Source organism: Topomyia yanbarensis, chromosome 1 (genome assembly GCF_030247195.1).
Source record: "Topomyia yanbarensis strain Yona2022 chromosome 1, ASM3024719v1, whole genome shotgun sequence".
Lineage (NCBI taxonomy): Eukaryota > Metazoa > Arthropoda > Insecta > Diptera > Culicidae > Topomyia > Topomyia yanbarensis.
In genome coordinates, this window is record NC_080670.1 from 83,711,686 (window position 1) to 83,719,585 (window position 7,900).

Below are 7,900 nucleotides of genomic sequence, written 5' to 3' on the forward strand. Positions count from 1 at the left end.
ATATATATATATATATATATATATATATATATATATATATATATATATATATATATATATATATATATATATATATATATATATATATATATATATATATATATATATATATGTATATATATATATATATATATATATATATATATATATATATATATATATATATATATATATATATATATATATATATATATATATATATATATATATATATATATATATATATATATATATATATATATATATATATATATATATATATATATATATATATATATATATATATATATATATATATATATATATATATGTATATATATTAGACCTTAGAAAACCTTTAGAAAAATATACATATATATATATATATATATATATATATATATATATATATATATATATATATATATATATATATATATATATATATATATATATATATATATATATATATATATATATATATATATATATATATATATATATATATATATATATATATATATATATATATTAGAGTGGCACAAATTTTGGAATTCCATAGAACCGATCTAAAACTAATCACTATACGATCTCATTCAACCACGCAAAAGTTTAATTTGATAGGTTGCACCATATTTTAGCACAAATGGTTTAAAGTGTGTATGTGCGCGTTCCGTTCTATCTTTAAAAAATTTTAAATAATTGTCAACTGTTCAATAAAACCGGAACATATAATGCTAAGATTATTACGCTTCAACAATTTCAAGTTTAGTTGAACACACTTCTTGACGCTATGGCTGTCAATTTTCTCTTGACAAGACCTTTAATGTAGGAACTCTAAACGATACATGACAGTTTTGTCGATTACTAGAGAGTTGAGGCAAAATTTTGTAGCTCATGCTGTCAAATACAAATGTTCGCTTGACGGTACGAGTTACCGATTTTTGCGTCAATTTAAAAATAGTGTCATGTCAGATTGTCGGTGGATAAACTTCACAACAAGAAGGGGGCCTAATAGACCTTTCTTGTCCGACCTAACCCCTGTTTTTCTTATTTTTGATCCAAAGATATCACATTTTTAAGACCATTCACGGTAAAATGAGATTTTTGTGACATTCCCTGATTTTTTAATGATTTTTTGAAAATTGAAAATTGCAAGAATGTTGAGTAATATTTTCACCAAATCAAGAATGGTGAGACTCGAAATACTTGTTTCGGCAGCACTGTTTTGCATATTTCAGTTTGCTTTATCGGCAACACTGCAAATGAAGTGGTGAATCACGATACTAAGTTCATTACTTTACGGTGACGTCACAAATGAACTCGAGAGTGTATCTTTGACAGTTTGCTATAGAACATTGCATGAAAATGTATAACCTCACATTTCTGACAGTTCAGAGAGTTTGTTTACATGGACTTAGAAAATTTTTGATTTCACCCAGAACGAAGCTTGGTTCGAATTGCTTTTATATTCTAAGACCATGTAAACAAGCTCGCTAAACTGTCAATCTTGCATTGTCCCATTACTGTTATAAAGTCTTGAAAAAATTATTTAAATCTGTAAAACTAACTCGATGCGGTAATGCCCCCCAAGAAAACATTCCATCGCACCATCTATATTTACGCGAGTGGAAAATTCGAGTTATACATATTTCGACGTAAACCTAATGGGTTAGGTGCCATCATTGCAGGTGCCCAGTAAGGGTAATGTAACACTTTACGAATCAGTTGAGCCGATTACATCGAGGAAGCACACCCTGAGATCCAGCAAAAATTATCCAACGGATCCGTTCCGGAAAGTGTTGGATCGCATTCTGATTGAGATTCCACGGTTTGGTAGTTGCGCCCTAGTATCGAATTACGATTCCAACACGGTATTCCCACCGGTATCATAATCGAATTTGGTACCAGATTGTAAATCTTTGAAAAATAACTTAAGACTCGAGGTTTAGCTTACGTCACACGGCGACAAACTTAACATGCTGAACTACATGCTCTGGCTATAGTGTTAAAGATTCGACATTTTGAAATTCGCGCTATGCGATAAGCACGAGTTTGATAAGGAACGTTTTACCAAACTGCTTCAACGGCGCAAATTAATGAAACAAGATGAAACCAAGAAAAAGTTTTAAATTTTATGTAATTTTTTATTAATTTCATAATAATCCCACAGAAATCTGTTGGTTTGACTATTAATCCGGTGAAGGAATCTTCCTTTCAACAAATAATCACACCAAATCCTCACAATGTCGGGTAGCGGAAGATATTAACTAAGACATTGTAACGTAACCGTATAGCTTATAATCTAATTTTGCTAGTCTGTATATTTCATCCATGGAATTATAAAAAATCCACTAATTCATCAACGCGGCGCTGCTGACGGAATCAGACTGTTCAATTCAAAGATAGGGATGTGATGTAGAGGGTAAAGCATTTTTCAAGAACTTTTTTTTAAATTGCTCCATGCAAATGCACCGTATGCGACAAAGCTTTTATCTACAACATTTTAGCCTATCTGCAAACGTTCATACGGGTGACTATCGTCACTAATGTCAAGTGTTTCTTTGCTAACGATTTAGATATTTTCAGACGGAATATACTAGTAGCCTATCATAGACAGGAATATATCAAGCAGAATGCTGGGAAACAGGCAGAATTTGTTATATCAACCATAATTTCACCAGGACTTCGGGAATTCGAGATATGTGAGAAGCGTTTCTCCCGAAGAAATAACTTTTTCGGATCTATTTGTGATATCTGCTCAAATGTATTCACTAGAAGCGGGTGCAGCAAATGTACTTACACATTAGTGAGAAGAAATAGAAATGTACCGTGAGCGGCGACAAAATCCCTCAACGCTACCCCACCAATCACATGCGGACACATAGGCTAAGTGATCGTTTAAATGCGCGTGATCCAAAAATTTAATCATGGTCAGTTCCGTGCACAGACAGCGATATGCTCCAAGCCCCTATTCTCACAGTCACGTCACCTAGTGACTAGAAGAAAATTTCCTTCTAGTCACTAAGTGACGTGACTGTGAAAATAGGGCCTCCTATATATTTTATATACGCGAATTTACTCTTGTTCGGCACAATGTCTAAATTTATGGAAGAATTATTGGTGGCCGTGCACTGCATAGAAATTGTAAATTGTACTGGTTACCAAACCGTACACATGCATATTCATACCCATCAGCGCATTTGATCATGTAATGGATATTATCAACTCTGAAAGAAATACATTTTATTGTTGTCTGTTTTTGAGGTTAGAACTTTTATACTATTGTGAGAATGGTCCTCAGCAACTATCCTTCCAAATCAAAGACTCGTGCTAGCAATGGCTTCGTTCGGAGGCTGCAGCTGTACAGCTGGCCGATTACGATTCCCCGGACGCGAATTTACTCTTGTTCGGCACAATGTCTAAATTTATGGAAGAATTATTGGTGGCCGTGCACTGCATAGAAATTGTAAATTGTACTGGTTACCAAACCGTACACATGCATAGTCATACCCATCAGCGCATTTGATCATGTAATGGATATTATCAACTCTGAAAGAAATACATTTTATTGTTGTCTGTTTTTGAGGTTAGAACTTTTATACTATTGTGAGAATGGTCCTCAGCAACTATCCTTCCAAATCAAAGACTCGTGCTAGCAATGGCTTCGTTCGGAGGCTGCAGCTGTACAGCTGGCCGATTACGATTCCCCGGACCGAACCACTTTTCCGCCGCCACAAGTGGGAAACGAACGATTCTCATTCGATTTCCGTAGTCACAAATTACCGAACCACTGGCAGGTAGCATAATCTTCGGATTTAGCTGTGAATTGGAACAGTCAAGCCTGACTTCCCGAGCTACATCTCCAGTATTGTCGTCCCATACGACCCTGAAATCTATCCCAGATCCGTATTCGTTCGTCCAGTCCAAGCGATATTGCGTAACTCGGGGAACAGGCAAGTGCGACGATTGAGTCATCAATTTTGTCGCTTCAATTTTGCACATACAGGCACCTAAAAATAACCAATCAATTTAATTATGTAGATTTAGGCCATACCGTAAATTTGGCTGACATACCCCGTATCAAGTCCCACACACATAGCACACCATCCTGGTAACCAGATGCGCCCATCTCGGCCTGCTACTGGTCTATGAAAATACATGTGATAGGACCGCAATAGCCGTTTAGGGTGAACTGCAATAGGTGGCTATCTAGCCGGAATACTTTAAAAGTGTGGCCCTGGCTGCCAGTCATGACTGTACCGCTCGCCACTTCCAAACATGTCACCGGTGACGCTGCTGGTGAAACTCCAGGACACATCGAAGCTCCTTCTCGGATGCGTGATGTTGAGCTGGCAACGCTGTGGACGGATTGCTGAAATTAACTAATGCTTCCTGCCGAACCGGTACGTGCGTGGGCTAAAAAAGAATAAGAATTAAGGCACTTGATTACATACTCATTACAGACTGAAAATAAAATGACTTAGAATGAACAGTGTTTTAAAAGAACAAGTAAAATCTGTCCGTTCTGCGCCCTAGGTGAGCTTAAAAAATTGCTTGAAACATAGAACTTACTACGCCCTTATGCAGACGTAAATCCCCAATCGATCTGACAACCTTGCGTGTACGTTTCCAGTTTCAGAAAATCGATTCCTCCACTCAACCGTGCGACTATCACTTTGTCACCGGCGAGCTATGTGTTAGTTACCCCATTGTTGTGGGTGTTTTCGGCTTCATATATACCCTGCAATGAAACGTCCGTCAATAGTTGTAATAAAAAACAAATGACTCCAAACAATTTACCTTAAAGTTACCAGTCGTTCCCTCCCAGAACTCCAACCGTCCATCTGCACACCCAATCTCTGAGATTATCAAAAAAAAAGTTCAGACACCAGATCGGCGAAGTCTGGTAACATTTCTTCCGCGCTGAACCTCCTCCTCCAGGTGGCTGAGAACATTCGCTAGCGCTCATCTGCTCCCGGGGTGGGATGAAGCTGTATGATTGGACTTACTCTCCACCGATGCTATAGTATACATCATAGCCCTTGGTCGAATTATTCCACAAAAACCGAATTCGCAGATCCGCACAAATACCTTTTTTATCATTTGTAAAATGTTTCTCACACTGGACGGTAAAACCATTCTGGGTTAATATTTTCCTGCATCTCATTTTGATGATTGTGCCTGGTGAAGTTAAACTGTAGTTTTTTTTCAGTTTGAAAGCAAAACTGGTCGGCGAACTCTCGGGAAACGGGAGACAGCTGATGTTTAGGTAGGTAGAGAAAACAGGAAAAAAGATGTCATCGATGTTTGAAGAGCACTTTTCACTTTAGAGCAGCGTTGTCAGATGGTTTTGTATAATAGGTTTGTTCTAGTACACAGAAGTTGCTCCGGAGCAAACAGAAGCAAAAAATACTTGCTTTTTACTCCATGTTTGCTAACGGAAGAAGAAAAAAGAGAAGAGAACATAGGAACGATTTTCTCTTTGTTTGCTCCGGAGTACTTCCACTTTCTACTGGTACTGGGACAAATCTAATATCGGTATAGTTCTAAATAAAAATAAGGTATTTATCGGTGTGAAGATGTATGCTAACCAAAAGTTACCTGCAACTGCAAATTATTGGTTTTTAATTTATAGATCATTCTAATGTTATGTAATGAAACCTACTGAGCTCAATCAATTTCAGAATCGGTTGTTGAACTTCATTTGAAGTTTTTATAGTAACCTGGCAGATTGCTGAATCAATTTCCGGATGATTTGATGTGGAAAGGTGAAGACATTTTCTAAAAAGGCCCATATTAATTGATCTTATATGAAAATCGTTATTTTTTGGTAAGAGAAAAGAAATCGGTATTTTTAGTAGCTTTATTGGCATTGGAATTAAAAATCGGTTTAAATATCGATAAATCGGTATATTCTGCAACACTGTTTTGGGGTTCATCAACGTCAAAACAATGTTTTTAGCAAATTGGAATGAACTCTTGGAGTTCATACCCAGTACACGAAACGGCGAATAGCCTGATTAAAATAGATGCCGGCGAGCGGTAGGCTACTGGAACTTTGTTACAGGCTACCCGCCGTAACTTTATTTCATATTCCCCACTCGAAGTTCATCCAAATGGTGTAAAAGTATGGAGAATCAAGGTAAAATAGGACAGGGGAATACATAGTAAAATGGGCAGTTCGAGGAATTTTTGATTTTTTCAATAGTTAGCGACACCAAATTAACGTGACAGTATTCAGAATCGATCCAGCGATGAAAACAGAAGCTGTTCTGCATATAAATTTTTTTGACGAGAAAGGTCTATTCAGTACCACAACGAGACAGAAAGTTCGTTGGACAAACACGTAATTTGGTTTTTGTCGGTATTTCATAAAAGTGTAGCTTTTGTAACCCGTCAGGGTAACAATTTAGCACTGGGTGGAAATATACTCTTTTTTGCGTATACACTCCGTAGAGTGTATTGTTTACGTAAAATTATGCTCACCGCTGTTCGGTACCGTTCACATTTAGTTGTAAATTTTTGTTCATTTTCGCGTTTGTGAACGGTTTTATTCGTACAGATAGGTTAGATAATTTTTGTTTTATGTTTGTGAATTAGTAACATAGGGCTTAGGTAGGCTACCACTCTTCTCTTGCAAAATTCATGTGTACTGGTTATGCTGCTCATCGTTGACAGCTGTGCGACAAGGCGGTTGGCGGTTTGTGATAGTCGAGTGCGGAAGGCGGCCATCGTGTTAGAGTAGCCAGAGAGTGACAGACCACGGTAAAATTCAGACGTCCCTGTTACACCAGTTCGGGACAGTTTCCAGCCACAATAGCCGTAGTGCGAAGTGCGCGTGTGTGACGGAAAGTTATCCGTCGTAAAGTGCCGGCCCGTGGTTTGTGCGCTTGTTTATTTTGTGGTGCTGGATCGCCGTCGGGGGAAGCTAATCATCAAGGAATTTTCGCTTCCCCGGCTAACCGCAAAGGATCCAGACGCACCAATCCGCCCTCGCTGGGAAGGATAAGCCGAACGAGCTTCGCTCTCCTTCCCAGCTAATAGCCAAGGAGGGTGAAGCAGGGTGGACAACGGCTCCCCCTGGGAAGAACACTGCGGTGTCTTCCGGGATTCTTTGCGGGGAGCAAAGAATCCGGTGATTCATCACCACCGTCGCTAGGGAGGTTCCAACAAAGGAGCCAAGCTCACCTCCCTAGCTAAAAGACAAGGACCGCTGCCGGAGCAGCCAACGACGATACGACCCGAAGGAGAACGCGGCCGTTGTTGACCCGGCCGGTCGGAAGAAGCCGCCCGCCTTTCCGCCCGCAGCAGTGAATCACCAGCAGCCGTAGTGAAGTGGAGGGAGAGTGGACACATCAAATAAAAGTTGGTAAATTTAGTTTATTTGTTTGTTTACTTTTTGTTGTGAAACGAAAATCCGAAATTCGGTAGGAGCACCTAGGCCGCCCTGAAAGGAATGGTCCGCCGGGCAATTAAGAACCCGAGTAGTGGGCAAACCCCTACTTACATTTGGCGCACGGCGCAAAACACACTGAAAAAAATATTTTCCTATTTTGGAAAATATTTTTTTCTTCCGGAGTGTGGGGTGCTTCTACTAAATCTAGGATTTTCGTAGAAGAGTCGGTGAGGTTTTTTCCGCAATATTGTTCCGCGGTCGTATTATTTATTTATTTACATTTTTTGGCGTATTTTTTCGATTTTTTGTTTTTTCCTTTTTTTGTCCGAATTTGTGGATTGCGTTGTTTGTGTTTGGTCTGCCGGACGAGTAGTTTGAAGGTTGTTGTCATTTATTCGGTTGCGGTGGCCAATCGCCTTGTATTCTCAATCCGGTTTGAGACATTTTTGGAGCAGCTTGATTTCCTGAAATTTTAAGGGTATCGTTAGTGGGCGAAAAATCAGAAATAATACCGTGTCAGTA

General features: G+C 38.4%; 1 long non-coding RNA gene across 1 annotated transcript; it reads right to left on the bottom strand.

Moving 5' to 3' along the window:
• Nucleotides 1-2,934: 2,934 nt before the first annotated feature.
• On the bottom strand, nt 2,935-6,557 carry LOC131678030 (uncharacterized). Its single transcript, XR_009303551.1, has 6 exons — nt 4,783-6,557; nt 4,555-4,723; nt 4,057-4,398; nt 3,585-3,992; nt 3,263-3,531; nt 2,935-3,209 (listed from the first exon to the last, which is right to left on the bottom strand). It is a non-coding gene; the product is annotated as an uncharacterized LOC131678030 (long non-coding RNA).
• Between the last annotated feature and the right edge of the window lie 1,343 nt (nt 6,558-7,900).